General features: G+C 53.0%; 1 long non-coding RNA gene across 1 annotated transcript in view; it reads left to right on the forward strand.

Moving 5' to 3' along the window:
* Positions 1-19,610, forward strand: part of LOC129145443 (uncharacterized) — a 165,072-nt gene extending 145,462 nt beyond the window's left edge. The window contains exon 3 of the long non-coding RNA XR_008550979.1: positions 19,442-19,610. This is a non-coding gene — a long non-coding RNA (uncharacterized LOC129145443). The remainder of the gene's footprint in view (positions 1-19,441) is intronic.
* Positions 19,611-22,269: the final 2,659 nt, after the last annotated feature.

Consider the following 22,269-nt stretch of genomic DNA (forward strand, 5'->3'; position numbering starts at 1 on the left):
ACTCTCCCGCGCTGGCTAAGCCTTTCTTAGCCGAGTGAGGAGAGCTTTGCCCTTCCTCAGAGGGGCCTGCGGAGCGGAGAGACGGTGTCTTCCAGCAAGTCAGCGGTCACTCCTTACGCTACAAACCAAAACGAAGTTCTCTGACCCTAACTCTGAAGTCACCTCCCTCCACGAGGCATCGCCGCTTCCACTCACTTGACGTCGGGAAATACCTCAGCGCGGCGGGGGGACAGGCTTTGGCCGAGACCGGGTGTCGCTCACATCCACCCACCTGAAGTTCCGTGAAGTGTCTCATTTCTTTGGAAGGTGAAGACCCCGAGGAATTTGAAGCTCTCTTCCCTAAAACCAGGCTTTCCCAAGCTCCGAACCACTTGCTCAAGGAGCAGCTGGTGCTCGACCAAGTCTCTGTGTTGTGTCACCTCCCCACGGGAGAAACGTCATCATAAAATATGGCCCCCAGCCAGGTGACCCGATGAGCCCCAGGGACATCGCTGGGTTTTCCTCTGTCGGCTGCTTCTGCCCAAGAGGAGGGTGGCGTCTGGACCGGCTCCCCAGGCGCGGCGGCTCTCCTCCAGGCCTCCCTCCCGCAGCCGACTGTCGAGCGCATAACCTGCGTGTTTTCCCAGGAGACGCCAGTCTGGGGGGGTTTCTGTGGGTGGCGCTGAGGTGGGAGTTGGCCGGGAGGATGCAGACCTTGGTGGGTCCATGTGGGGAGCCTGGCTCTGGGCACAGGGGTGCGGCCCCACTGGTGGGAGCCACGTGGCTTCCTGCCACCCCCAGGGGCGCATCGGGAAGACATCATCATGCAGAAAAGAGCCACCCCCCCAGTGGGATGTGTGCCCAGGAATTTCCAGTGCATTTGCCACATACAAGCAGGGAAACTAGACTCTCCCACCCGCTGGGGCCCAAGGGAAGCGTGTGGCTCCGAGTGGGGCTGAGCGGCAGCACCCAGAGGGCACGGCTCTGGGCCTCACGGGCCCGTGGCTTCTGGGTGTCTTGTGCTGGTCGTCACCGCTGTCTGCGTGAGAACCTGGCGCTTTCTTCATCATGTTTCCAATGTGACCTAATCCAGGAATGCTATGAAACACGGTAGATCACCCGTGACGTGAACATGCATGTTTTTTCCGGCTTTTGCACCAGAGGACAGACGTACTCTGTGACCTTGACGTGTACATTTCTGACCCTCAGTGTCACTGCTGCGCCCGAAGGCTCCTGACTCAACAGACACGCACATACAGCCCGGTTAGGTCCCTGGTTTCTGCTCTGGCACTTGCGGGCACTGTCCAGACTACGTTCTCACCACGTGGCTGGACAGGCGAGGGCATGTTATGGTGACAAAGTGGGCGTCACAGCAAGTGTGTGCGTGTGTGTACAGAGGACGGTTGTGTGGGTGTGTATAATGTGCCGTGCACATGTGCGTGTGTGTGCATGCGTGTGTGTGTATATGCATGAACACACGTCTACGGGGTAGCTGTGTGGTGGCCTCCCCCCACCCCCAGGGCCCGGACTCCGAGCAGAGCAGCCACCCTGTGGCGTTTCAGAGACCCCGGGAGACAGAACGTGTAGCGAGTTCAACGCGTCTGACTCCTGTCCTGGCCGAGGGCGAGCGGGAATCCTCTTCAGCTGTTGAGAGGCGCACAGATGTGAACAACAACCGATTTGTGAGACTGACTTTTCGTCAAGGGTTGGAAACGCAGCGCCCGTGAGTGAGGACTGGCTGCTGCTCTGGTGCTGGCACAGCACCGCGGGGCGGGCGCTGCTCTGCTAGGATGCACCCGGGGCCCGAGGGCGGGGCCCCCCCTGTGCTTTGCTTCTTGAATCTCATGGGTGCACCGAGTCTGACACTTCCCCCCGCCCCAACTCATCTTGTTCCATGCCCTTGGGCTGAGAGCAAGCAAGGTGTCCAGGGGACACGCCCCCAGCGGAAGCCCAGGTCCCTGGAGACTAGTCAGGGCTCCACAAAGGGACACAGCAATGAAGGGGGATCAGAACAGCCGCAGATGGAGGCGCCAACCTCACAAAAAGGCGGCGGAGCCAAAAATGTGAATGACCCAGGAAGCCCAGGCACTAATCCCCCGGGTCCCCCCAAAGCCGCCGCCCTGAGCAACAGCCAAAGTCGCGCCCTCGGTGCTGCTGTCTGGGTCAGAACTCCTGCTCCGGGTCTTCAGGCTTCCTGGAGGTTGGATTTCACGTCTAAGTCTTGACCTGGGGTGTCAGCGCACCTGTAGCCACCAAGGATGTGTGTGGCATGTTACCTGTTCACGCAGGAGCACGCCTTATCGCCCAGGGACTCCGGGGCCTCCTGACTAACAAGGGGTGCGGTCAGCCTATGATCCGATGCTGAGGATATGGGGTTTGAGGGCACGATGCCAACTCCCCGGGGCTCACTGCTCGACCTTTCAGATTAGGTCTTTCTGGCAGCTCAGGCACACAGGTTGCCTATCTTGGTGGCCCACAGACACGGGTGACGAGCGCCAGGCGACGCGTGCTGCCTACTGTAGATTTCCTGTCCTAGAGATCTCCCTCCCTGCTGACCTGTTGTTACATGAAACTGTTGATATACTGCGGTTTTAAGTCTTCTGCCTGGACACTGGTGTGTTACTGTCTGCGAAGTCACTGCACCTGTTTAGCCTGAGACAATGGCCTAAACCAACGTGTTTACGTCTCCAGGCTTGGCATTCCCCGCAGCGGAGAGCAAAGGGAAAGATCTGGAAGAAAACACCACCACTACCACTCCAGGCCTCCCCCACTGAAAACAGCCATTTAGAGCAAATGTCATGATCATTTTCTATAATTTACACATGTCCTTTAAATTTCATATTTTATTATTAGAACGGTTAGCGCCTCCGTGTATGGTGTTATGATGATTACAAATTAGTAAGTTGTAAGCTGTAGGTGGTAATGCAATAGAGAAATGAAGTTCTAGAAATCAAGTTTTAATAGCAACAGCAGTTCACACAATTAAGCTAGCAATTCAGTGAGCTGCATCCTTTACAAATTCCAGGCTTTGACACATCATGGGGTGACTTTATAGCCTACTGTTTTCACATCCTTGGTGATGTGTCGAATTAGTCAAGCATCTGTTACCCAGTGAAATCGGATCTCTGCTTCCGTACTTTTCTTCTCGGCATTGCGCTGGTGGTCTGCCTGCCTTTATCTATTTTCACAAACAAAATCGAATTTCTTCTATTTTCCCATAATTATTTTGGCTGATGATTGTGTTTGCATGACAGGGAGTCTCGAGGGCTTGTTTCTCAAACCCAACTATGTAAAGCTATGTCAGCATTCCCGTCTGTCTGTCCTCCCTTACTATGTGCTGGAAGAACACGGACGTCGAAGAGGGACTTACTCCAACAGAAATGAGTATGTTGGCGAGTGGCCTTTACCTACTGCTTTCCTCGTCTCCTCAGCCCTCTCTGCCTGCCGCATTAGTTTGTTTTCAACATAAAGGGTCGACAAAAAGGAGGGGCTCGTCTAAGGAATCGAAATAACCCTTAGAATGGTTCCAAAATACTCCAGTACTCCAAGGGCATCAGTGCTGTTAAGGGGAAAGTCACCAAACCAGTTTTAAAACCCTAATTTTGTGAAGTTTCTCTAGTCAATACAATTATCAAGTTGTGATTTTTCAGTCGCGTGAGAATGAAACAAGTGAAGACTTTCAGCTAAAGTCAGTCTCCTAAATTCTGAGCATTAGGGGGAAAAGGCTTGAAATGCAGTTAATCCATTCTTTATTGGAAGACTAAGTTTGTGCTGACAGGAGAGTGGCTGGAGCGAGGGATCTTCCTTTACACTCCCGGCATGTCACGGGGTTGGCGGGTGCGCTGAGGTGTGGTGCGAAGGCTTTTCCCTTTTCGTTGATACTTTTAAGCCATGAAGATAAGACAAACCCAAAAAAGAAAAGAAAAGAAAAGAAGTTGCACACAGCGAGAATACCACTGGGAGTTCTGAAAACCTCCCCTCTTTGGAAAACTAATGTAACTTTTATGCTTAAGAAATTTTTGATTGCTTTTATTTTAAAGTCATTTGCATTCATGCAAATACTATCCCTGGCTTGTAAATTCTCAGTAGAAATTAGCAAGTCATTTCCATCAGAAGCAGCTATTTGAAATGGCTTAAAGAAACAAAGGGTGATGTTTGCCTCATTTAACTAGGCCGCAGAGGATTCTAGAGAGAGTTGATTTTCCCTAGTTTATGGATTGTTTACAATCAATTATTGTAAATTTCCCTCCAAGGATGTACTTTCTAGAGGACAGAAAGAACTGGAAACAGTGAGGACAGTCAGAAATAGTTCTCTGCTATTTCACGTCACCTGGCAAAGCTGCTGCGGGAGGCGCCCTTGACGGGTGGAGGGAACTCGGGCCTGCTCCGCGCACAGCCTCCAGCGCGAGCGCGGCCTCTGCTCCCCGAGGCCAGGATGTGGCACCTGGAGTCCGGCCGTGCAGGAGGCTTCGCCAAGGAGACCCAGGAAGGGAACGTGCGAGCAAATGGGTGGAGATAAATAGCCTTGTAGTTCCCTCCAGAGGAGTGGCAAAGGGCAGGGCATGGGGGGACGATGGACGCCTCCCTCCGGGCCAGACAGCCCGAGCAGCAGGTGCTCACAGTGGGGAGGACGCGCGGGGTCACTCGCCGGCCTTTGCGCGCTCATCCCTGCGGTGTCTCTGGGGCGCGGCGGCCACTGGCCCGAGCTCCAGGCCTCTCTGGTCACTGGGCTGCTTCCCTGGGTGGTATTTCCTTTCTGCATGAGGCAGGTGGGCGCTGAAGGGCGCCTTCTGTGGGAAACACACGAGCAAGACTGACGAGATCTAAGTCCAGTCCTAGTTCGGGGCGTTCCTCGCTGCGTCTTGCGGCCTGCCTCAGGTCGGCGCAGCTGTGAGGGAGACACTCGGGACAACGTCCACTTATTTCCTCCCCAGCCCCTCTCTAAGTGGTTACACAGAAGGGGACCCGCCGCCGACTGCCGCGCGCTCACGCTCAGCGCCGAGAACCAGCGCGATGGCCACGCCGGGGCGGGTGACAGCATCGCTCTGGCCTCCGCCGAGTCCCACCCCGTCCCCGACAATCGCGTTTCTGGGGTGAGACCTTAAACAAAATATTGCTGAGGGTGAAAGCAGGTTTCAAAAACCCCCTCCAGGTTTTCAACAACCCTATGAGGAGACACCAGAATCGAACAAAAGCTTTCAGGCGTGGAATCCCTGATTGTTTTAACGCCACCCGTCCTTTGAATTGTCCGTTTTCCTCTGCACGCTGGTCACATCTGTGCACTTGCAAAAGGCTAAGAAATGACAATGAGGTTATGAAAAAGCTTCCCCATCGCCCATGAGCGGCAGTGGCAAGGCTGGCGTAGGAAAGTCTATACCGAGCCTCTCTGCGAAGCCGGGGTGGGCATTCAGGGTCCACATGGCATCGCGACATCTGGGGTCTTCTGTGAGGAGCTGACTTCCTATTCTGGAAGGCTTCCTACTCCTACACAGTTATTTTTATGCCGTTTTTGTGCTGCAAGCTTTGTGTCCGTGCCCCGCTCGTACCTGGAAGATGAGCGTGGCCTTGAGGACGCCGGTGGCCGCGGCAGCCATGTGGACTCAAAAGATCCCCTCACCCGACATCACCCCCTGCAAACTGCAGCTGGCGGGAAGCTTGGTTTCTTCCTCAGACCACAGCCGCACAGCAAAATGTCTACATATCTTTCAACCTAGTACAGACCAAAGAGTTCTAGAAATTCTAGTTCAAACAGCAACGTGGACAAGGAGAATCTCGTGAGGAAACATTCCCTGACTTGAAAGTATTCTGAAGCCCGTTAGTTGCTTGTCAGCACCTGCCTTTGCACGGTGAGCGCGGGGCGGGCAAGGCCCTGGGACGGGACGCTGGCACCGGGACGGGACGCTGGCACCGGGACGGGACGCTGGCACCGGGACGGGATGCTGGCACCGTCCCTCTCCCTTGTCAGCACAGACGTCCTGGGCCCAGCGCGGGGCAGCGTGGCGGCCGCTTTCCTGATCTCTTTCGTTATTGTGCTTTCTAGTTTGTGTTTAATGTTGAATTTTTAAAAAGTTTCCCCCAAAGTGTGTGATTCACCACGTTCTATTTTACAAACATTATGGCATGTAAAATTAACTGAAAGGGATGGGATGAGTTCCTCCCTAGCATTTCAGTCTCTCCCTTGGCGGTGCCTGGCCAGTTTGCTCGGAGTCTAAGCAGGAAAGCAAGCACGCAAGGAAGACACGTGTGCGGGATCAGGCGACTTGGGGGATGACTCGGAGAAATTCTGCTCATTCCCGTTGGTTCCTGTCTCCTCCCACGTACCAGCTGCAAGGGTTGGGGGATCTCGCTCTGAGAGGAACGGAGGTTCCTCCCCAGCTGCTTGGAAACATCTCATCACTCGCTTATAAACTGCAGACCAAGAGCCCGTGGCGTGGGATGCAGAAGCATTCATGGGATGTGAGTTGTGAAGGTTTAGGCGGGAAACCTGCATAACGCGTTGCGGGGCTCATGCCCACGGGAAGCTTCTCTCTGCCCTTTGTTACTGTCCAGCAAATGGAGAAAACAATGGGTTGTCGACGCTCGGTGGGTCCGCACAGGAACACACACGGCGCCCGGCGTGCAGACGGCCGTTTGCTGTGTCTGCACCGCTGTGGTGAGCATGTGTGTCGGGGCCGGGTCCCCCAGACATCGCCCGGCGGCTTCCACCGGGAGCAGGTGCACCGCTCCGTGGCTGCTGGTGGCCGGAGCTCGGGAAATCATCGCCGCGCACCCGAGCCCCTCGTGTGTCTCCGAGTTCCGCGGCTGCCCTTCCTCCTCTCTTCACCTTTGCCAGCCTCATTTCACTTCTGTGCAGTCTGCCGGCAGGCGCGTGTGACTTGCAGGGCAGTGGTGAGAGCTGCGGGGCGGTTGGGAGCCTCGCAGGAGTGTGTGCACGGAGGAGTCCAGGGTGCAGAGGGCCGGGAGTCGCGTGCTGCACCCGGGCTGCCGCCACAGCCCTGCATCTCCTGGGGGGACTGAGCCACCGCAGGGATGGGGATGGAGCTTGTGTCGGCGCACGTAGAGAGAATTCAGCGACACCCACTGCTGCCAGGACGGTGTGGACGGCAGCGGGGACAGCTCCCTCATCGCATCACTTGATGGGACACCAGCTCCCTGAGGCCGGGGGCAGTCGCGGGGGCCCGGCGCCACCCCACGCTGCTTCTTGATGACTGCTTGTGCCAACGTCTCTCCAAGCCAACGTCGGCGGCTGCAGACCTGTAGCTCGACCAGGATTTCACCGAGGCTTGGTTTTGCCGTGAGACCCAGCAGCTGAACATCCACCAGCGTGGCACCGCACACAAGCTGTCCACGCCCGGGCGGGACGTGCACGAGCAGGACACTGGGCTTGCGGGTCTATACCGGGCTGTCGAGGAAGTCACCTCTTCTCTGACTTTACCTTGTGCTGTCCCTGCCCAGGGGCCTTGTCACGACAGAGCGTTCGCCAAGCAGAGGGGGGCAGACGGTCCCGTAAAGATTTCCTGTGAAAGATTTCTGAGATCGCTGTTTGTCCTGTGAAAGCCTCCGAGAGCGGCTGCCACCACAGTCATTGGTGCTTGGTGCTTCTACTTTATTTGACAGCAAAGAATTTTCCTTTTTCCCTGATGTTGGCATATCGAGCACGGTTTACAGGCTCTGAGGTGTAGTTTAGACTGCCTGTTACCTCCACAAAATGCAATTTGTTTCTCACTCATCAGGCCTTGTGAATTTGTATGTTTGAATTGATGATTGGAAGGTGCCTCCTTTGAAAGAAAAAGAAGACTCGACTCTGCATGGACTTCCTTTATATTCCGGGATGCACCCTACCTAGCTTCTCATTAGCAGACTTCTGAGAGCACCGGCAGCACTCAATGGAATAGAAACGCTCTCTCGGCCGAGATAGCAGTCAGGACTGACACTCATTCTGACTTCAATGGAAATCATTGAGTGAGATAAATATATTAATGGCATCGTAATTTCACTTTAATTGGGAATAATATGAATTCCCTTACTATACGCCGAGGCCTGTTCTCCTACCACCGGTTCCTCCCTGGTCCTAAGCTAAACTACATTAAAAACAGAAGTTTCAGGATCACGACCAGTGCTTCAATAACGAAGCAGCTGGCTTTACTGATGGAGTGAACGCTCACTCCAAAAACACCGGCTCGCAGGTCTGTCCGTGCACAGGCCTGCTGGCTGCCTTGGATTTGCGAGCCCGTCACATATGCCTGTGTGTATCCAGGGATGGAAGACAGAATGAAGAAGGGTTCTTCTGGAGAAACACAAAAATGTGGGACTCAAGACTCGTTTCTAGGAAGCACAGAATTCTAGGTGTGATGTCGTCATCTGGGTTCTGCAGGGAAACAGAACCAAGAGGATGTGCGAGAGACTGAGCTGAAGGAATTGGGCAGCTCACGTGGTGCAGAAGCTGGCGGGTCTGGGCTCTGCGGGGTGGGGGTGATATGAAAGGGCAGCTCTCGGAGCTGAGGGGCTAGGCCAGGCTGTGTGGAAAAGCAGACTGAGTTGGGCCTTTGGGACGGGCAGTGTTTTAACAAACACTGACAACTCCTCCTGTGGGAGAGGGTGGTGAGCATGCTCCTATCTTGAGATAACTCCCTCAGTGGGGTTCCTGCCCGAGGACCCCCAAGGAGGTCATGACTGAAATGAAGGTGCAGGGGTGTGGCTCATCAAAGGTCAAACCACAGCCTACCAAAAAATCAGATTCACTGCCTATTCATACCCCAAAACAGCTGCAGTGGGATGCCTTCACCTCACAGATGAGCTCGTGCAGGGATGGGCCAGACCCGCCAGCCGTGGGGACAGATCACACAAGCTTCTTAACAGTAAAAGTGACTTTTTAAACTCATCTATAAATGGGAATATTTGCCTCAGAGCTATTAAAAAAATGAAAATGTCACTTATTTTATTCATCAAAAACACCGACAGTGTTAATTATGCTCTAGAAATTGTAGTTTGCCCTAGAAACACAGAGACAGACGGGATTCTATGTATTTCTGGGGTTTATAGTCTACTGAGGTCATTCCTTCCTTCATTAAAAAAAAGTGTGAACCGCGAGTGCCTGTGACAGCAGTAACAGAACACAGCTGGGCCCGCGCCCCCGCCCTCTGCACAGACGCTATCTCACACGCACCGGGGGTGTCAGATTCCAAGTTACCCTCCAAAGCACAGAGCCACCTTCCAGCTGAAGAGTCCTACTGACACAGCAAACCGATGACAAAGCACAAAGCCTGCGCTTGATCCGACACCCAGTCTGGCCCGCGGGTGCGTGACTCAGACCGCAGCACGTCTGAGAAATCACGGAGCACACCCATGAGTCAGAGACTTGGGAGCGAGTGTCCCACATGAGCAAACCTGATTCACATAATGCAGCGTGCAGGGGGACGGTGCCGCGCCCTGTCCCGGAGCCTTCTCGTTCAGACACTGCACCCCCGAGACAGCACGCGGCGCCCCAGCGCCAGCGTGTGTGAGGAGCTCGCTGCTTCTGTGCAGGCAGAGCTTTGATTGCTCGCCTATGGCTCGGATGCACGAACACTGAAGAAAGTGTCCCCTTAAGCTTTTGTTGAAAGACCTGGGTTTCCCCTGACATTTATTGTGATTCCGTGAATATAATAGAATCAGGTGGGAATTAAACGCATGCGCTGCGGGCTTGCTCCAAGCTGACTTCTTTGAGAAACGCGACCAGCAGTTACAGCATCTACAGTATGTGCAGTTTGTGCAGTTGAGAAAGCCAAGCCCTGCCGGTTGCTCCTGTAACCCACACCGTGTCCTCCTCCTGGAATGTTCTCCTGGGTGTTGATTCTAATGTGGTGACTTTACTGTGAAGTCCAGGCCCTCAGTGGCTTCTTCCCCTTCTGAGGTAAACGTTTACCTGGGGCTTGTCCACTGAGGCTCTTACCCGTCTGCTCAGTCACCGCAGAGTGGGGGTGACAATTTTGCTGCAGAAAATGGACGTGATGATGGTGCCGTTCACGCTGTAGTCTCTCTGGGACTGTTTCAGAGGCGTGTGTGATGACAGACACAGAGCAGGGGCTTTGCGTTACAGACACAGGTTCAACTCTTGGCTCTGACCTCAGGAGCTCTGAAATCCTGCCAGGATGCATAACAGCCCAGGGTGGCTGCGTTCAGGCGTCATACATGCCTGGGACCAGTGTGGGCTCACACGTTAGTCTATACAATTGGTCCTTGGACATTGTGGGCGGTTGCGCTGAGCTTTCTCCCTTCTGTCTACTGCTGCTCATTACAGTCTCCATTTTATGTTTTAAATTCACCAAACATTCCCAAGTCCTGGGGGAGGGGTTGGTTTATTTTCAGTTGCACGTTGTAGTTTTTTATACTGGGGAGTTTAAACACACACAGAATCAGGGAAGGTGGGCACATACCAAGAAAAAAAAAAAACAGCATCACTGGAAACTGGTGAGGAACTAAATGACTCGTGTCTGAATAACTGGGAAGCTGGAGACAGACATTATAAAGTATAGAAATTCTGGACTTCAAAGGTAGAAAAACTGATATAAAAACAGCACTCAAAGGGCTTAACGGGAAATAGAACTTATGGGACACGGGAAGAGTAAATAAGATACAAGTGCCGTCTCCATGCTGGGCTTAGGAAGGGAAGCTGCACTGACTCTGACACCCACAGAACGGGGGGAGCCGGTGAGCACCGCAGGGTTCCTGGAGTCACGTCTGCAAACTCAGGATTTGGTGGGAAATATTTGCCAAAGAAAATGAGCAAACTCCAAGTAGGATAAACTCACAGAAATGCACACTTTGAACGTCACGGCTGAAAACCAAAGGCAAAGAGAAATTTGAAGGAAACAAAGACGTGACTTAGTGTGCACAAAGGCGTCCCTAGTAGCTGAGTGACTGGCCTCGGTGGGCACCTGGGGCTCGAAGGCCAGCCAGGTGACACATTAGAGGACTGTCCAGAAATGACGAATCAGTAACAGGCGCTTTAGATACATCCTCGTGCCCCTTCCTGCCTCCCGGTGCTCCTGGGAGTCCAGTTGGACAGCAGGAGCCCTGCAGTTTCATTTTACATTGGGAGCTGCAGATTACGGAGCAGCCATTCTCATGGTGCTCCAGGCCGTCCGTCCCTGCAAGGTCCGGTCTCCCCTCCTCAGCACTAGTGTTACAGGGCAACCCCCCTCTAAAACGGGTTGCCTGACTGTGGTCCTCACCCACACACTTAAAAGGGACTCACACTGCAGGCACACACGAAAGGTTACAAAAGGTTTATTTGCAAGGGAAGGGGAATGAGGAAATAGACAACTCAGGGAGAAAAGAGGGAGATAACGTCTTAAATGCGTCCTACCCGTTCCGCCGACCTGGAATCCCAAATGACCTGCCGGGATCAAACCTGCCTGGCCAAGTGCACAAGCCAAGCGTGCTCGACCCCACTAACATGACTGGTTTTATTCACAAACAGAGAAAATGGCTGCTTAACTCCGCCCTTAGGTCCTCGCAACTTCCCTTCGGGGATGCTGGGATGTGTAGTTCCCGGTGTCTTGATGGAGCAGAGGTGGCGTCCACGAAGCCTGCATGGAGTTTGCTCAGAACAGCTTTTCCCCCTAACACTAGCACCTTCGCCTCTTTCCCTGCAGAGACCCCTCTCACCTCAGATGTCCCCCAAACTGTCTCCTTTCGTCACTCAAGCCTGAGTTCCCCTTGTGGGGTCGCATCACCAGGGAGGCAGCCACCTGCACTCTCGTCACGATGTTCTCTTTGCTGAGATGCGTTTGTTCTTTTAGTGGGTCACTTGCTTATGGACACCCCTCCTTGCTGGTGTCTAAGTGAACAGGAGAGTTCTGGGTGTGAAACTCACCACTCAATAATATCTGAGGGACGAACCCCGCCTTGCTGTCACCTGCCCTGACAGGACTCTTTCTGGCCTCCCCTGAGAACCTCTTTGTTCCTGGGGGGCGCACTCACCAGCCGCTGCACTGAGCTCCCCGTGTGTAATAGCTGCGGCTTCCTGCACGTCACGCATGAAGGCTGAGCTTTGCTCACTGGGGACGTTCTGACTCACGCAGAGGCCGCTTGCTCTTGTTCTGGAGAACAGAAACTCTGGCCAGTCCAGGCTGCACTTACTACCCGGAGCCCTTCTCCAGACGGGGCACAGACTTCAGCTCCTTTAGCTGTAAAGTATATTCAAGTTCACAGATTCTATGAGAGAAGGTGCAGGAAGAGCTTAGACAACCAGTAGATGGAAACCCCACAATGCACCCCAGCACTGCTTTTTTCATGCATACAAGAACTGGGGTACAGGCCAGAGGTGTAGGGGTGAGATGACTCACCAGTGAAAGAGTAGGGAACAGAACTGACTGAAATGCACTGCTGAGGGGAGCAGCAGGCGAGTCAGGAGAGGTCTGCTGTGCCATGTGTGTAGCTCCCTGGCTGGAGATCGAACTCGTGCTGCAGACGCTGTTGATAGCTTCATAGTGCTGTGACTGAACCCCGTGCGCCACCAGGGAGGCCCCCCGGCACTGTTTCTTAATTCACATTTCTTCAATGACTGGACTCCCAGCTCTCCACGAGAGACAATGTCACCTGACCAGTGACAGTGTCCACCTAACTATCACCCGATGCTGACTTGCCTCTTTGGTTCCTGGACGGCGGGCCCGAACCTGCACTCCAGGTCCACACGTGACTTTGCCCATCTCGAACTCTTTGCTTCTATTTCGGTAGTGAGTTCCATGACTTCCAGACAACCCTGTAGTTCTGAGGAACTGCAACCGTCAGCTCTAATAGTTGTGGCGATCGCGCTTGCTGGCGGGCGTCACACCCACTTATATTTGCTCACTACACACACATTCTGCAAACAGCAACGTTCGGAGGCCACATCCTTGGCTCTCTGCTCCTCCTGAGACAAATGAACTTTCTCATCACTGAGGGAAAAGCAAAGACGTACAAAGAAAAACAAGAAGCATCAACTGGGCTTTCCAGCGATGCTTATTGACAAAGATGCCCTAACTTTTTAGAAAAGGAACCGCGGCGCAGAGCTGGCATGCGAGGGCACGGTTTACTGCGGATGCCTGGACCGGAGCAAACACCCAGGGAAAGGTCAACACAGCAGCTCATTGATCTGTGCAAGGCGCTTGCTAAGCCTGGTGATAAATTCCCCCATGAGCCACAGCAGTGATTCCTGCAAATATTTGTGCTTTCTTTTTGTACGAGGCAGCTGCCCCCAAAATGTAGTGGAACGTGCGCTTTGCCAGCGTTCGTGTAACATCAGAAAACTATGGCTCAGAAGGGTTTTAAACATAATTCCCGTAAGTGTTACTTTTTTTTTCTTCATGTTTTATTTATTTATTTGTTTGTTTGTTGTTTATGCAAGCACTGGGTACAGTCAGAAGCGCGGGAGGGTGAGAGAATTCACCAGAGCCAGAGCGGGGAGCAGAGCAGGCAGAAGGACCGAAGTACACTGCTGAGGGGAGCAGCGGGCGGCAGGAGAGGTCTGCGCGCCCTGTGGGACCCTCCTCCGGTGGCCGGGGAGCAGCCGGGGATCGAACTGGTGCTGCTAAGGCTGCGGGCAGCCTCGCAGCCCAGCGCTCAACTGCTGCGCCACCAGGGAGGCCCAAGTGTTACTTTTTTGAAGCCAGTTCCGGCACATACTTGCCAGCCACTGGCGGATGCCCTCGGAGGTGGTAACTGCTGACCAGCAGCACTGCTAAGGGCGTAGGGCCCCGTCAGGAAGGGCGGCAGCCAGCAGGGGGACGTCACAAGACACAGTGACCAGCGCGAGACTCAGGGTGGGTCACGGCCACGCCTGGGTAACTCAGGATTTCTGCTGTGTGATTGCTGTGGGCAGGTCACAGCAGAGCTCACACCTGAGCTGTTCTTTGAAAGTGGGAGCAGAAAAGAAAGACTTGAGGCTTCACTGAGTTCACGAAACAAAAAGTCCCGCAGCAGAGACGCGGCAGGTGTGCTCAGAGCACCGCGGGGCTGTGGCGGGAGACCCGCCTCTGCTCCGGCCCCACGTTCTAAAACCAGAGAAATTCAGTGAGCAGGATGGACACACGAGCACAACCACAAAAAAGCAAAACAACCAAGCGCTCACGACCCAACGTGAAATAGCCTTAAAAATGCAATCATTATAGCTCTGGTCTTCTTTGTTCTCTGTCGGCCTAGGAAAAAGTTTCATGACTTTGCTGCTCGTGTCAGAGAACCAGCTGGTCGTCTCTTGCGGGGGTGTCCGATGGGCTACAGCGGGGGGCCGTGGGCGCCTATGGGGTGTGGTGTAGCAGGAGGCGACCCAGAGAGAATTATGTCTAGTCGTGTGACGATGCAACGCCTAAGTAGTGAGAGAGAAAACCTCAGCTGGACCTGAAAAAAGACACATTACAGACAGACGACAAGAAGAGAAGTCACCCCGACTTATCCCCAGTAAGAGACTAGACAGGACAGGAGTGACCTCTCTAAGGGGGGCGGGGGGAATCCTGAGTTCTGTGTCCGGTGAAAACATCCTTTAACAACCGGCCTGGAAGCGGAAGACACTGTCAGCCGCGGGGATGTGCTGTGAGCCCGGCTGCTCTGCAGGGAATAACGAAAGGCGCGCCCAGTGGAAGCGGCGCCTTCCAGATCCAGGAGGCGATGAAGAAGAATGAATAAAGGTGAGCGAAGATGAAAATTCTTAGCGATTAATTTAAAAACGCAAGCACCTTACTACAAAGTGAAAACTAGAAATATTTTAGCGCTACTCTTACTCCTATGTCCCTTTATGCCTGTCACGTTATTTAAAAAACAACATTCACTGGACAGCGAGCACAGATTTCCCCCGCCCGCCCCTTTGAAGACGTCCGTCCTTTCCTGTCTGGGGTCTGTGCCCAGCCGGAGCAGCTCCCCGGCTGCCGCGGCCCTGCAGTGCTGCTCCCCCAGTGCAGCTTCTCCCTCAGGGTCAGCAGTTCTAGGGCCACACGACCTTTCTTCTAAGTGAAAAAAAAATGCTAATAGTGTAAAGTGACTAAAACCACTTTGTTTCAACCCCGGGTGGCTGCCACGAGGGCTGCAGGGCAACATTCTGCTCCCCATGACAGCCGCGGCGGGCTGCGGGCCCGGGGCCGGGAGAGACGCTTCTAGCCCGGTGGCCCAGCTAACTCGAGCGGCCCGGCCCGGCCTCCCCCCTGCGCGGCGTCCCGGGAGCGGGCGAGCAAGGCCCCGGGCACGCTCACTCGGGCACCTGCACGGCCAGGGCCGACGCCAGGTCCGTGCTGTCGTGCCTGCAATGTGTTGCGGCGCCGCTGGCAGAGGCTCTGCAGCCAGGGGAGTCGCGCACCGCCTGCCGCTCGCCGCCCGGAGGTGCTGGCCGCTGGCCCGCGGGCTTGTGTGTCTGCACTGAGGGGGAGACGGAGCTGGGGCTGGGGGGCTGCGGAGTGGACTGCACCTGCCCGTGCCCTCCCTGCAGCCGGCCTGAGGGGGGCGGAGGCACCGAGGCCTTGGGGTGGGGCTCCGAGGGCCACCTCAGGGGAGCGAGAGGAGAGCAGGGCCGGCAGGCGAAGCCCAGTGCCAGGGAAACTTGTCTGGGTCGGGGGCTCGGCTGGAGGCCGAAGCCCCAGAGTCTGTGGGCCAGTATGGCCCGGCCGGCGTCCCGGGTGGTGGTTTTCCCGAGGCGAGCAGCTGACCCTCTCCCTTTGAGGGAGAACGGGGGCTTTGCAGGAGTTTTCAGGAAATCATCATGACTCGCCTGCGGCGGGGCCGCGTCGTTCACGGTACACACGGGATGAACAGGCACAGGGTCCACCACCCCCCACCAGGCCACCGAGACCCCCACAGTCCACTGTGGGCCAGAGTCCACTGTGCCTCCTTCCACGCTGCCCCCTCTGTCCACCCCTGTCGCCCCAATTCCATAGTTAGATTTCCAGGTTTCTCATGACGTGGCTTTGCCTGACCGTGTTGTTTCTCTGTGCCGCACGTCAGCATCTGGCATTTGTCTTTCTCCCTCTCAGCATCACCCTGTCCAGTTCCATCCACGTGGTCACAAATGGCAGCAGTGTCTTGGAGCTGAGTAGAGCCCATTCTGCACGTGTGCATCTGTGTAAGCCACGCCTGGCTCCTACCCCGGGTGGGTTGTTTCCGTGACTGGCCATTGTGCTGCAGTGAACTTGGAAATGCCGAAGGATATCGTTACTTTAAAAAAGGAAAACGAAGATATGGTCTTCTAAATTAGAATCTCCCAGAATTGAGTGGATTTAGTTGGGAAAGGGAGTAAAGAAAAAATGGAGCTATGGGGCTCGGGGAGAGCAGCGCTCCGCTCAGTGTGGCCGCATCTCAGCTGCGCGTGGGCGCGGGGGTGAGGGAAGCAGCTATCACGTGGGCTTTGCACCTGCTTCCTCGCCTAAGGTCACAGCGTCCGATGATGATGACAGACCGGGCAGCAGAGGAATGCTGGGCTCTGGTTCATTAACGTGTCTCGTTAACTTGTGGTTAACTAGACAACTTTTTGAGTTTTCTCTCCACATGAGACGTATGTAAAACAAAGTCCAAGTCGTTGCCTGGCCACGCCGTGCGTGTGCATCACAGTGCCCTCAACTGTGTATTTCTTTACGTGCATACTCAGGAGGAGCCCGTGGGTGCGTGGAGCTGGAAGGGGGGGGAGCTGCTCGCTGAGCATTTGCCAAGGCCTCAGGGTCCCCTGTGACGGGAGCTTCAAAGGGCGCAGATGACCCTTTCCGCCCGGGGTTTGGGAAGCCTGGGTGTGAACTGACAGTGTTTTACTGGGAAGTGGAAGGAAAGGCTGACAGGACACTTCTGAGCCCGGTGTTAGCCGTATTCCCGTGTGCATTTACAGTCGCGGACACTCACGGGTCCTCTGTGGGCCGTTGTTTGACCTGCCTATGAGTCAGCCTTAGCCAGAGGCGTCTTAAACAGGGGGTGAGGATCCTTAGAATTGGTGAGTCCAAGAGTGTGAGTTGGGAGTGAAATGTTTGCATCTCTAGAAACACTACTCTAGGGTGACCAAAAGGGTCACCTTATTCACCTTTGATTGGGGACGAGTATTCCATTGTGTATAGAGACCACAGTCATCTTTTTGGGGGCATTTGGGTTGTTTCCATACCTTACCTATTGTAGATAGTGCTGCAATAAACATCGGGGTGCAGGTGCCCTTTGGGTAGCTCCATAGTAATGGAATTGTGGGGCCTGTGGAAGCTCTATTTTTAGTAGTTTGAGGAAAAATATTGGTGGTTTCACTTATGGGAGGAATGTAGGGAACCGAATAAGGGACCAGGAGAGAAAAATAATTAGCAATTGCCTGTTAATTTTGTTGATTATAATCAGAGACAGTGTGCAGGGGCAGGGAGTATGATCTCACGCCAGGGGCGAGGGTGTGTGGGTGAACTGGTGGCGGGAGGAATGGTGTAAACTGTAGATAAAACATAATAAACACTAATAACTAGGGGTTTTTATTAAGTTGTGAGCATCAGCACAAGATCTTGTGCTCTTTCCTGCCCTGTTGTGACCCCTGTTCCTCCCCTCCCCTGCTGACCAGAGATGCGTCACTGAATCAGTGTAGGAAAGTGGAAAGACAAGTGGAAAGAGATGCTTTCATAAAGTGCATGGGCTTTGAATGTGGTGCTAAATTTGGTGCCATAAAAATTTTGTAATCATGAAACAAGAAAAAACTTTAAAGTTTATTCATAAAGACCACTGGGCATTGTTTTGAATTTTTAATCAGAAAAAAATCACAAATTTCGATATTTTAATATTACCTTTTTATTGAGGTATCCTTGGCTTACAACAGTGTATATTTTAGGGTTCTAGGTATAGTTCCTGAGGCTCCCTGGCTCCCTCCCTTTGGTCTCTACACCCTCCTACTCATTGTGTACATTCAAAGAAAGTTCATGTCTGCGAATTTCAAGTTATGGCATTTTAAAGTGGTGTCTCAGATTCATTGGGAAAGACCTCACTACTTCCCATGACGCAGGCCGACAGTGAGTTTTTAAGAAGTGTAATGCAGTTGTGTGATCTCTCCATCCTGAAATAGAAGTGAAGGGCTAGTGAAGTGCGTTGATGGGCCCATGTACTGATGAGGGACAGGTGGTCTTAAGGAGCTTGTTTTACAGGTCCTGCCTCTTGCGTCAGTTTCGAGATCCTTAATAGGCGGTGTGAAACCCTGCAGGCTGGTAGGCCTCCCTGGTGGCGCAGGGGCTTAAGGCTCAGTGCTATCAATGCAACGGCCTGAGTTCGAGCCCCGGCCAGGGAGCCTCACGCAGGTATAGGTGCGGCGGACCTGTTGTGTCGTCTGCTGCGTGTGCGTGTAGAGTGTGCGTGTAGAGTGTGCGTGTAGAGTGTGCGTGTAGAGTGTGCGTGTAGAGTGTGCGTGTAGAGTGTGCGTGTAGAGTGTGCGTGTAGAGTGTGCGTGTAGAGTGTGCGTGTAGAGTGTGCGTGTAGAGTGTGCGTGTAGAGTGTGCGGCGGGTGGGGACCAGGCAGCTGAGACTCAGGCCGCAAAACATGAGCCTCTCGGAGGCAAGACGCATGGCTGCTGCGCCAGTTCTCACCACACCGCATGTCCTGAGGACATAGCAGGCTGGGAAAAAAAGAGGGAGCAATGTTCTCATCGAAAAGTAGCTAGAGCGTCCTTGTGGGGTGGGTCTACTAGGAATTTCGAAAAACTGTCCACCATGATGAACCTGGAACCCTCCCGTACAAGACTCTATGACAATGAAAAACAAGCAGAGATGTGGTTTTCCGCTTTCAAGCCGAGTATTGTTAAATGATCAATATTTCACCCTTTAGATGGAGCAGCAAAGAAGACACATTGGAAATTGGCAGGTGCAATGTCATCTGATGGATTTGGTTGCATGATGTGAAGTCTCTTCCCTCTTCTAAGTCTGATCTCATTTGAAGAATTAAGTACATTTAAAATTATTTTTAGCCAAAACATTCAGTCACTTCTTTCACTATTTCTGATATAATGAATGCAAATGCACAATGAAAGCTGTTGTTTTTCTTGCCACATTCTCCTCACACATTCAAGAAATAGCTATAACCTGAAAGAAATGCAAATGGTATTGGTGTTAGTTCTGAAAAACACAGGGAAGGCTGCAGTACACGGTGGAGAAATAGGAGGGTACTGGAAGTTTCTGAGAAGAGAAAATGAAAAAAAAAAAAAAACCTGTAATGAGGATAAACTCAAAAATCTAGAGAACACTATTAATAATTGTTAAAAAAAAAACCAAAACCAAACAGCACATAGAAGGACCCGTTAGTGCTAAAGTTCAAGAGTCCCTCTCTCGTGAAAATTTTACATAAAATATCACATGATAAATGAAATGCCATGTATCAGCACAAACTTGTAGGAAACAGGTGCCCAGAATTTTTCTCACTTCTTACTTGAGTGTTATCCAATCTGTGGCTATTGAATTAAAAGTAAACTTTAAACTTTACGTTACTTGTAACTGAAACTTTTAAACTTTCACTTCATTTCCACAGTGACATCAGCCAGGCTGCACCTGCTTCAGAGGATGAGTGGTTTCCATATTGGAAAGGACCATAATTGAACATTTCTGTTGTCAAACCGTTTATTAATGACACTGCTCAAGATTATTAAAAGAGGTGATTTGGGGAATGGCAAAAGCTATCCTGAGGATAAAAGCACCGCATGGAGGTAGGCACGCCCCACTTCAAACTACGCTGCAGAGCACTAGTAATTAAAGCAGCATGAACTGAGAGTCAAGTGGCGATTCAGAGCAACGGAGCATCATGGAGAGCCCAGAAATAAAACCACACATCGGTGGATAACTGGGCAAGAAAAGTCTCTTCTGTAAATGGTGTTGGGAAAGCTGGATCACAGTCTTACAGCAACACAAAAATCAGTTCAAACTGGATTAAAGACTTGGATGTGAGACCTGAAATCATAAAGTCCAGAGACTCAGATGGAGTGGGACCGTTCCTGGGCCTTTGTCTGTGAGATGTGTTTGAGGACTGGACTGCCATGGGGGAAACAAAAGCAAAAATCAACCCATGGGACCACATCAAGCTAAAAAGCTTCTGCACAGCAGGAGAAACTGTCATCACAATGGAAAAAGACATCCTGCTGGGTGGGAAAAGGTATTTGCACATTGTACGTTCAACCAGGAGTTAATATTCAGAAGATACGAAGGACCCATACGTCTGAACAACGACAAAACAACCTGAGGAGAACACGGGGCAAGGATTTGGGCAGAGCTTTGTCCGGGGAAAACATGGTCATCAGCTCAGAGAGATGCTCACCGTCTCTCTCCAGAGAAACGCAAATCCAGGCAACCAGGAGGCCTCACCTCACGCCTGTGAGAACAGCCACTGTCCCCAAGACAAGAAATGACCCCTGTTGGGTTGGATGTGCAGGGGAGGGGTCCTGTCAGATGTAAACTGCATCAGCCCTTCAGAAAGCAGCGTGGAGATGCCTCGAAACTGTAACCCCAGTTACCCCACCACTGAGTGCTCACCCAGAAATACAAAAACACTAATTCAAAAAGATGTAAAGCAACCCCCACCCCCACCCTGCCACGCACATTCACCGCAGCATTATTCACCACAGTTTAGAGCTGGAAACAACTTATGTGCCCACTGACTGACAGATGGACCCAGAAGATGCGGCATCTACACACTATACAGCCATCTACACCTCTGTCTGAGGAGGAAATCTGGGCCTCTCTGGTGGCGCAGGGGGTTAAGCACAGCACTAGGAAGCAATCAGCAGCTTGAACAGCCTGAGTTCCATCCCCCCGGCCAGGCAGGGAGCAACCCACAGGGCACAGCAGACCTCTCCTGTCTCCCCGCTGCTCCCCTCAGCAGTGGATTTCAGTGGATCCACCTGTTCTGCTCCCCACTCTGTCTCTGGGGAGTCCTCTCAGCCCCACACCTCCGGCCTGCACCCCAGCTCTTGTGTGCATAAATAAATAAATCTTAAAAAAAAAATAAAGATGAAATGCTCCCACTTTGCAATTTCACTCATAAAGGTTATATGGAAAATCCTCCCATTTCACTCACATGTGCATATAGAAAAAATGAAGTGAAAAATAAACTCTTGTAAGATCAAGGATTTGCTGCGGCAGAGAAGGGGTGGGGAGGGGTGAGCAGGGAAATTGGGTAAAGGGGAAATATGTTGGCAAAGGACGGAACGGGACCTTCAGTGGTGACCTTAACACGGCGCAGACACATGGTTTATAGGGAATCACCCCGAGAACTCAGGTTAGAAAGTGTTACTTGAGAAAACTGGGCAGGAAGTAGATTCACAAGCATTTGTGTGTGTTGGGGGGGGGGGATTTGATATGAGTCTAAGGACTTAGAAACTTCTGAGACATGAAATCAGTCACCTAAAATGATTACATCCTAAGAGTGAGAGACTTAAGTCTTTATTTTATTAACTACATTTAAAATCTGAAAAAGTAGCGACGACTCTGTCAACCCCTTTTTTTTTTTTTTTAAAGACTTATTTTTTTATTTATTTATCCAAGCACCGGGTACAGTCAGAAGCGCGGGAGGGTGAGAGGATTCACCAGAGCCAGAGCGGGGAGCAGAGCAGGCAGAAGGACCGAAGGACACTGCTGAGGGGAGCAGCGGGCGGCAGGAGAGGTCTGCGCGCCATGCGGGACCCTCCTCCGGTGGCCGGGGAGCAGCCGGGGATCGAACCGGCGCATCAGAGGCTGCGGGCAGCTTCGCAACCCAGCGCTCCACCGCTGCGCCACCAGGGAGGCCCTGTCAACCCCCTTCTTTCAAATGAATCAGTCGCGAGCGACCCGCCTACACTCCACTCAGTGTTGACCAGGATTGTGGGCTTTACGGAGCCTTTTCTGACTGGCTGTGCAGTACACACGCTGCTCCTCCTCAGCACATCGGATGCCTTAAAAACAGCCCTAAGTCGGCTGCAGCGCTCACGTCGGACAGTTGAACGGTTGCTGTGTCCGTGCTCAACGCCTAGAGATGTTGCACATCTTCCCCAGTCAAAGACCTGTTGGTGTCCACGGGAAAAGGCGAACAGGCCTGGTGGGACACCTGTCTGGGCCACCAGAGACGGGGTACCCCGGCCCTCAGGCGGACCCTCGGGGATGGCGTGTCAGATTAAATCGTCGCAGCGCAAGGTGGGAGTGGAGCGCCAGGCAGGGCGTGTGTGCTACGTGACCCGGGGCTCGGGCAGCGGAGCTGGGTCCGGGGGCCCCACAAACACGAAGCAGGGGGCAAACCCGGAGGACAAAAATTTACTGGCTTATTGAGGCTTCCAGAGACACCCCCAAGCAGATGGCGTTCAGAAAGCCACAGGACAGGCCGCGGAATGACGG

Source organism: Talpa occidentalis, unplaced genomic scaffold (assembly GCF_014898055.3).
Source record: "Talpa occidentalis isolate TD23 unplaced genomic scaffold, MPIMG_talOcc4v2.1 talOcc4.12, whole genome shotgun sequence".
Classification (NCBI taxonomy): domain Eukaryota; kingdom Metazoa; phylum Chordata; class Mammalia; order Eulipotyphla; family Talpidae; genus Talpa; species Talpa occidentalis.